This window comes from Oratosquilla oratoria, chromosome 10 (assembly GCF_046742065.1).
Source record: "Oratosquilla oratoria isolate Oo_2021 chromosome 10, ASM4674206v1, whole genome shotgun sequence".
NCBI classification, from domain to species: Eukaryota; Metazoa; Arthropoda; class Malacostraca; order Stomatopoda; family Squillidae; genus Oratosquilla; species Oratosquilla oratoria.
The window spans coordinates 32,625,791-32,635,790 of NC_134786.1; the positions used below are offsets into that span (position 1 = coordinate 32,625,791).

Sequence of the window (10,000 nt, forward strand, 5' to 3'; positions counted from 1 at the left end):
TATCTCCTCTTTCCGCATTGTCCTTACAATAAATTTTCTTAGCTTATAGCGTGTTAACTAAAATATGAATCTACATGTTTATAATAGAACATATAAAGTATTTTACTTCACATAAGTCCAGTAACCTGTCCGAGAGTTGACACCTTGACGTGGTAGACAGGCTTGAGAATCTTGATGATTACAAAAACGACATCGATAGAGAGGAAATCTCTGCAGGGTAACACATATCTAACTGATTTTGTAGGAAATATCACACAAAGAGCAGATCACACACAGTCGCAGGACCCACTGCTAACTGGCATGTCCCTGATGGCGAACAGGGACATTCTTCATAGACATATGGGGTACCGTCGTAATAACGGAGTGAACAAATGGATACCCTATACATATACATATAGGAATTCAACAAATATAATGAATAAGGTGACACCAGAGAAATATCTTACCAGAAATCATTTGGCAACGAGGTGAGATTACTGCCAAAACCCCTTCATAACAAATAGGAAAAGTAAAACCAAAACAAAACCGGGCGTTCCTATTGGATCATCGTCTCCTAAAGGTCCAACCGCATTGTCTCATGTGCTTACAGGCAGTGTGCCACCGAATATGAGTGAGCACTGTCCAAGCAGATCCAAGTCTTGAACATTAAACATGAAGAAAATGAAGATCTATATTAACAACGTAAGAACTCTCTCAGAAGACCACAGGCTGGAGAGTTTAATGGAAGAACTAGACAACATCAAGTGGGACATCGTAGGACTGAGCAAAGTCCGAAGAGTAAAAAAAAAAAAAAAAAAAAAAAAAAATAAAATTACAAGATTACCACCTGTTCTACTATAGAGGTACAAATAAAGATCTAGTGGAGTAGGATTCTTGCTAAGGTTTCTGGAAACGTAGTCAACTTCAGTAGTTTATCAAACAGGGTAGCTTGGATTGTGATTAGGCTGTGTAAAAGGTACATTCTAAAAATAGTTCAGGTTTATGCACCAACGTCACAGAGTTCAGATGATAAAATTGAGTCCTTCTGTGATGATTTAAGTCAGGTAATGGATCAAGAAAAAAGTAAGTACACGTTGGTAATGGGCGACTTTAATGTTAAAGTGGGGAAGAAGATGGGAGATGAGTCGTGCATTGGGAAGTTTGAAGTAGGTGAAAGAAATAAAATAGGCGAGATATTAGTCAATTTTACAGAGAACTACAACATGAGATTAATGAAACTTCCTTCCAAAAAACGGTCGTAAATGGGCCTGGAGAAGTCCAAATGGAACAACAACAAAAGCGAAGTAGATTTCATATTAGAAGATGAGAGCAGAAACGTGAGCAATGTTACGGTCATAAATAAAGTCAACACAGGTAATGACCATAGAATGGTAAGTTGCACAGCTAAATTCAATTTCAGAACCAAGAGAAATAAACTCGATTTAAAACAGAAAATCAGCATTGCAAAGATTAAGGGTAATAATAAGAAATTTCAGTGAGAAATTAAAAGTAGATTCGAAGCTCTAAAATGTAACGATGACACCATCGAAAATATGAAATTGAATTTAGTGAACATAATTTGGGAATCGGCAGAGGAAGTAGGAAATGCAAAAAGTACCAGAGAAAACAAATACTCCAAAGCTACAAATGACCTAATTTAATGAAGAAGAACCATACAGGTTAAAAGCAAGAGAGACGAAATAGAAAGAGTAGAACTAAACAAGCTTAACAACAAAGGCAGAGATCAAAGAGGAGAAAGAGAAAAATGAATGAAATAGAGGAAACTATTCGGAAGGTAAAAGTATTAATGGGACAGAATGTAGAAATGCTTTAGGAAGACAGCAAGTTATGTGTTTGAAGGATAGAAACAGAGAAATAATTAAATGCAGAGACAGATTGGTAAAAACAGTAGAAGAATTTCACCAAGAGCTATACTCATCGAAGACCGTAGTTGCCTTAATAAATAAGTATATATGAAATATTCTCCAAGATCCTTACAAATAGACTAAGTCAAGTTTTAGATGGAAACCAACCGAGAGAAGAGGCAGGGTTTAGGAGCGGATATTTTAAATCTAGACCATTTGCAGGCGATGAACCAACTAATCGAGAGAGAAAACGACAGAATACAATATACCTTTCTGTTTAGCTTTTGTGGATTACAAGGTCTTTGATTTGGTAGAACAAATAGAAATACTAAACTCGTTAAGCAAGCTGGGGACAAACGAACAGATCGTAAGGGTTTTAGAAAAGATTTATGCGAAAGGTACCGCTATAATTCGGCTACATAAACATACAGAAGAGATCAAGATCGAGAAAGGAGTACGACAAGAGGATATCATTTCACCCAAATTATTTACAGCTTGTTCGGAAGAGATTTTCAGAAGGCTGAGTTGGGAAGAGAAAGGTTTGAATATTAATGGCAAATGTTTGAAACATCTAAGATTTGCGGATGACATTATTCTTATTTCAGAAAGTGCAGAAGACTTACAAGTTATGCTGAATGATCTGAACGAGAATATGCTCAAAGTAGGTTTAAAAATAAATATGAGTAAAACCAAAGCAATGATCAACACGAAAGTTCAAAGTAAAGAGATTATAATCGATGGCGAGTCTTGAAGAAGTTGAAGAGTATAATTATTTAGGCCAGATGGTGAAAATAACCAAAGATTATGATAATGAAATAAAAAGACGTATTACAATTGGTTGGAAAGTGTTTGGTAAATATAATAAAATACTAAGAGGCTCTCTACCTTTATATTTGAAACGTAAAACTTACAATCAATGCATTCTACCAGCAATAATCTATGGGTGTGAGACTTGGAAACTGACGAAGGCGATGGAAACAAAGCTAAGGACTACACAGAGGAAAATGGAGGGATCAATGATGGGAATAACGCTTAAAGACCGAAAGAGAACAAGTTGGGTAAGAGAGCAGACTAGAGTGAAAGATATTGTGGAGGGGGTAAAAGAGAAGAAATGGAATTGGGCAGGTAAGTTAGTGTGAACGACCGATGAGCGATGGAGCAAGTGTGTTACTGAGTAGACGCCGCGAGATGGGAAGCGTGGAAGAGGGAGACCAGACAGAAGGTGGAGAGACGCGATTGAGAGGTTTGCATGAGTGACGTGGCGGAGGTTGGTGCGGTCGTGTAAATCATGTAATGTTATGAAGGAAGTCTTTGTTCAGCAAAGGACTCAGGATGACTGATTTGATTGATTGATTGATTGATTGATTGATTGATTGAAGTCCAGCTATACTAAAGTTAACTTTCTATGTTCACCTTGAAAGTAAATTTACACACCTATAAAAATATGTATATAGATTTTAATACTTGATGTAATTCAAGGAAATCATTTAGTATCTCACCTTTCCGCATACTCCTTATTACAGTTAACTTGACTGGTCACCCAGAGTCAACTTAAACTCTTTCCTTGTTCTTGCATCTTTCTCCTCGAAACTTAAATTGCAAGAATGTCACTTGGAGAAGGAAACCACATGAAATGCGACAGAAGGATCACGGCAATAGATTCTTAATGAGAGAAGTTCTCCTCATACTTGAAATCCTCAAATTCATTTGAAACTATCTTAGTAACCCAGACATTCTTCAGCTGGCTTCTCTTTCTTCCCTGTTTTGGAGTGAAGTGTGAATGCTAAGCCATAGAATGTAATTAAAAATGTTTTTGAAAACACACAAGTTTTAAAAGGTTTATGTACGCCTCTGCACATAGGCTGCACAAAACCTTGTATGTTTTGAGCACCAATAACTACTTGGCTTACGTCCTCCTGTGGAAATGTTGATAAGAATAATTTTAGAAATACACCAATAAGCTTCAGAGGGAATATATAAGCCGGCCTAGAAACGTACCTTCTTAGTATCAATAAGTACTTCATTCATATTTTGTTTGATATATTTTAGCAATAATTTACGCTTTTATCGTTGAGGCCGATAGAACACGGAAAAATTGGAGTCACAGATACGGTTAGAGAGAGATTTAAAGATGGCAGTAGAACGGAACGATAGTAGGAGTAATAATTCTTTAAGTGAACATGAGTCTACAATAATAATAATAATGAAATGCCAATTAAATCGGTCCGGATGTCAGCATAGTTCATAGATTGCATATGATTACATATTATCCATAAGTTGCAAAAAACACGAAGTCAATACACCATATGAAGTAAATTTGCCTTTTTTCCACTTCAGATAGCTTAGAACTCATATATGACCGATTTATGGGTAATGCTGTGACCTTACACACACACACACACACACACACACACACACACACACACACACACACACACACACACACACAAACGCACATACACACACACAAACACACACACACACACACACACACAAACACGCACACACACACACACACACACACACACACACACACACACATACACACACACATAAACACACACACACACACACACACACACACACACACACTGTGACGTCGATCGTCAACTAGAGCTCCCGAAGAACAACGATACTTTTCAACTATAAATATAACTAGTTTGTGTTAAATTGGATGATATGTGGATGCTCGTGATGATCTACAATAGCGGAAAAACTGAGTTTTAAAGACAATGAAAATGAATCGAAACAGACCAGGAAATGGCGATGGAGTTGAACCCAACCTAAACATTGGGGTATCAGTGACACTTACTGGAACAATACCGAAGCGTAGCGAAAACATTAAAACACCATTAGGTGTTTAAGGTATTATGAAGGTGATTTTTTCTGGTCTTGATAAAAATGACAGAAGACTGAGTAGAATTATAAATATAGAAAAGGTAATGAGGTTATGGAATCAAGAGATTTGGGAGCTAAAGAAAGAAATCATGCACCTAAAGAATGAACACAGCGAAATCTACAAAGAACTGAGGGGCACAAATAAAAAGTAAATAGCAAGGTAAGTAAATAAAAAAAAATAATCAAAGGGAAATGTGAAAATGAAATGATGAAAAACAAAAATATCACCAATAGTGAGAAGTTAAAAAGAGAGGTTAATGAACAACTTAATTCGGTGATCGAGAAGGTTAAACGAAATATTGGAGGGGAAAATTTGCAGGAAATCAGAAAAGAATGGAAAATGGGTCAAGAAATCCAAGAAATAGCTTTAAAAAAAAAATTCTAACAACAAATGCAGGAACACATCAAAGACACAATTATTCAAGTAATCAAAGATACACACACACACAGAGACACACACTCACACATCGATCGTCACAGTGTAAAAACGCCTCAACTAGAGCTCCCGAAGAACAACGATACCTTTCAACTATAAATATAACTAGTTTGTGTTAAATTGGATGATATGTGGATGCCCGTGATGATCTACAATAGCGGAAAACTGAGTTTTAAAGACAATGAAAATGAATCGAAACAGACCAGGAAATGGCGATGGAGTTGAACCCAACCTAAACATTGGGGTATCAGTGACACTTACTAGAACAATACCGAAGCGTAGCAAAAACATTAAAACACCATTAGGTGTTTAAGGTATTATGAAGATGATTTTTTCTGGTCTTGATAAAAATAACAGAAGACTGAGTAGAATTATAAATATAGAAAAGGGAATGAGATTATGGAATCAAGAGATTTGGGAGCTAAAGAAAGAAATCATGCACCTAAAGAATGAGCACAGCGAAATCTACAAAGAACTGAGGGACACAAATAAAAAGTATATAGCAAGGTAAGTGAATTAAAAAAATAATCAAAGGAAAATGTGAAAATAAAATGATAAAAAACAAAAATATCACTAATAGTGAGAAGTTCAAAAGAGAGGATAATGAACATCTTAATTCGGTGATCGAGTAGGTTAAACGAAATATTGGAGGGGAAGATTTGCAGGAAATCAGAAAAAAATGGAAAATGGGTCAAGAAAACCAAGAAATAGCTATAAAAAATTGTCCAACAACAAATGCAGGAACACATCAAAGACACAGTTATTTAAGTAATCAAAGATACACACACACACACACACACACACACACACACACACACACACACACACACACACACACACACACACACACACACACACACACACACACACACACGTCGATCGTCACAGTGTAAAGACACCTCAACTAGAGCTCCCGAAGAACAACGATACTTTTCAACTATAAATATAACTAGTTTGTGTTAAATTGGATGATATATGGATGCCCGTGATGATCTACAATAACGAAAAAAGTGAGTTTTAAAGGCAATGAAAATGAATCGAAACAGACCAGGAAATGGCGATGGAGTTGAACCCAACCTAAACATTGGGGTATCAGTGACACTTACTGGAACAATACCGAAGCGTAGCGAAAACATTAAAACACCATTAGGTGTTTAAGGTATGATGAAGATGATTTTTTCTGGTCTTGATAAAAATGACAGAAGACTGAGTAGAATTATAGATATAGAAAAGGGAATGAGATTATAGAATCAAGAGATTTGGGAGCTAAAGAAAGAAATAATGCACCTAAAGAATGAGCACAGCGAAATCTACAAAGAACTGAGGGACTTAAAGAGAAATAAATAGCAAGGTAAGTGAATTAAAAAAAAAAATCAAAGGAAAATGTGAAAATGAAAGGATGAAAAACAAAAATATCACCAATAGTGAGGATTTAAATAGAGAGGTGAATGAACAACTTAATTTGGTGATCGAGTAGATTGAACGAAATATTGGAGGGGAAGATTTGCAGGAAATCAGAAAAGAATGGTAAATGGGTCAAGAAAACCAAGAAATAGCTTTCAAAAAAATGTTCCAACAACAAATGCGGGAACACATCAAAGACACAGTTATTCAAGCAATCAAAGATAAAGAAAATTGGGTTAGAGATACAGTACACAAAAAAGTGCATAGTAGTATATGGTATAACGAAAAAACATAACCTAGTTAGGTACTTGATAGAAAAAGAAGAAAAGGAAATAGTAAGAAAAATTCTGAAAGGAGTACAAGACGAAGGGAAGAAATAGAAAAGAAAATAGAAGTGCACAGTTTACCGCAATACTCAAAAGAAAAAATTTACCTCTAAAGATAAAATTAAGGACACAAATGATAGCTGAAGAAATATTAGCGAAAGCAGTAAGGTTAGCAAATAGTGAACACTATAAAAGTATATGGATAAGATAAATAAATGAACGACGAGGAAAAAGAGAGAAGACACTAAGAAGTGAAGTTAAGGAAAACACGAGAAAAGAATGGAGATCGAGAATAAGGAGTTCTATTGGAGAGTAATAGGCATGATGCTAAGAAAATTGTATATGAAAAAGAAAGGAACAGAGAATGAAACAGAGAAGGAAAAAATTTAAATGTGCCGAAAGATACAAAGTGAGAAAATGGTGTGGAAATGATCCTGATAAAAGTTGAAAATAGTAACATGAACAGTAGAAAGTTTGTGATGATTTATGTGCCCGCAAAAACGGGTTATTGGAAACAGAGCGATTATTCTATAATGTTAGAAGACACAAAGTATTCGATAAATGAGATGCTAAAGGACGGAGGAAACGTAGTACTTATGGAAGATTTTAACTGTAAAGAAATATGTTGGGAAGAGATAATAGTGAGAGGTAGAGAGAACCTTTGGAATATATATTACTCAACATGACTATAGAATATAGTGGGGAAAAGAAAGTACCAGATATAGAAATACTGAAGATCCGTCGAGACTATATCTAATATTTACATCACAGCCTGATATTGTGGATATTTTCTACAACAAAGAGACACAAGTGGAATAGAAATGAGTGATTTTGAAAGAAATCTACAACGAAGGAGTGGATACATATGTACCATGACAAAAACAGGAAAAGGTGTATATTAATAGCTGGTATAATAGAAAGTGTAGTGAGGCAAAAGATAGACGAGATAAAGCTTGGAATAGATGTAAAAAAAGATTTAAAATATGGAAAGTGGCAAATATATATCAGTCTAAGGAATAAACATGTAAAAGTACGCAGGGAGAAAAAAGAAAAGAAAATATGAAAAAGACATAATAGAAAATGTAAGGTCCAACCAAAATTGTTCTATAGATATGTGAACAGTAAACTAAAAAACAAACAGGAAATAGTAAAATTACGCCAATAGAATACAGAATACACAGAAAATATAGAAATACCTGAAGTCATAAACAAACATTTCAAGTCTGTGTTCAATACAGAGAATATATAGCATATGTATGTGTGCATGTGCGTTTGTGGATATGCGTGCGTGCTCACAAGCACGCACTCTCTCTAGCATGCATCCCTGGGAATGTACATTCGGGCATGTGCGAGAGCGAGGTTCGAAAAAGTGAACAAGATTAAAGGACTCTGCGGGTCAGGTATAGTGAATGGAATGGGCAAATACAGACGTGACGTGAAGTAAAATGGAATTTTGGCATACGTGATGGTCACCCGGGATTAGGAAGAGTCAGAATGGGCTGGGGCTTTCCAAAGAAAAACAAACGAATAAATTTGGAATGACCGTATAGGTGGGTGACCGTTCGAGCGAAGAGAAAAGTTCTGGAAAGAGATAGACCTCGCTTGGCCTCTGAGAATTTCCCCCAAATGGTTTACTGCTTCATGCTGAGATTGAATCGGAGAAAATGGGCTCCCTACAAATTCTCCTTCATCCTTCGCTTTTCTCCTTTCGAAGCAGATTTTGAATATCTGGTCCCTCACTTCAGAACTGTCATAGCATTTCCTCTTACACATTTTAAAGATATTTATATACATAGTTTATTCAGCACAAAATAATATTTTCTATTTTTACACATTTTAGCAAAATTTCCTTCCTATTCATATCTTTGGATTTTCTTTAATGAAGTCTGTTTACACAACAGAAAATAATTTTTACAACCCCCCCCAAAAAAAATAAAAAATAAAGTGAGTGCCAAATAAACAACTTTCAAGCGCTTTTATATCCTCCTATTTATGTTATTTTGTTGACAATTTTTTTAGCCTACATCCACACGAGCATATAGTGTCTGCAGACATGAAAGAGAATATTATTTGGTGACGCATTCACTACCATTCTCTGCTGAAGCCAAACACGAACACTTTGCTGGTCTGCCCCAAAGGCAATGCGTCCATCAAGGTACAAATATTCTGGTTTGTGTTTGCAAACTGTATGCTTGTGTGAACAAAGTTTCATACTTTCAGCGATATATTCTAGGACATGTGCTAATCAAGAAACGTCAGCTAAAGGTCTTCATAAGGTTTCACGTCTTTTTCTAAACTTTTAATTTCGATCTTCGTTGCATTTTCTGTATATTTTGATACCCCTATGTGATTAATATCATCAATAGCTAGTAAGCATAACATGTGTTTAGAGTCGTATATTCGTATAACCAGATTATCTAAGTCTAGTGGCTGCAATAGAGAAGTCGGAGCCAATATTTTTGTCAAACGACTGGATATCGAAAAAAGAAAAGAGATTACCATGAGATTTTTTTTTACTTAATTATATTTAGAAATACAAACCCATTGGCTGCGCCAGTCCCGGCTGCGCCGGGGGTCTTGGCCTGCTGCGCGCCCGGGGCTACGCCCCCTTTGTTATACCACTAAACGGTTTAAAATGCACACTTTGTTCTACCTCTTGAATGTGTTTGAAATAAAAGGTTTTATCATTTTAACTTATATCTACATCAGAAACTTTAGTTTCGTCTATAATTTGTTTACTGCTTTGAGGCGAAGGAGATGAGACATCCTCGACGTCGCTCTTTTCTATTCCATTGTCAACTTTCTTCTTTTTTCGAGGCGGAGACGTTGCAATATCTTCGTCGTCGCTTTGCCGCTTGACCGTTTCCTTGATTTCCTCCATTTTCTTAGTCATCTCTTCTTTTAGACCCATAATTAATTCTTCCATTTTTTTCGTGACAGGGTTTTCAGCTTCATTACTACTGTTACTTTCTTCTTCATTTGAAACGTTTTCTTCGAAGGCAAAATCAGGTAAGATCATCTTGACGGCGTCTTCTTCTGAAATGTTATAAGCGTCCTTTGGTATTGGAACTACACCTAATTCGGGTTCTTCT

The 10,000-nt window shown here is 35.9% G+C and overlaps 1 protein-coding gene across 1 annotated transcript in view; it reads right to left on the reverse strand.

Moving 5' to 3' along the window:
* LOC143029177 (acetylcholine receptor subunit alpha-like 1) overlaps nucleotides 1-10,000 on the reverse strand; it is a 1,140,568-nt gene that overhangs the window by 932,613 nt on the left and 197,955 nt on the right. The gene's annotated exons all lie outside the window — the stretch shown is intronic.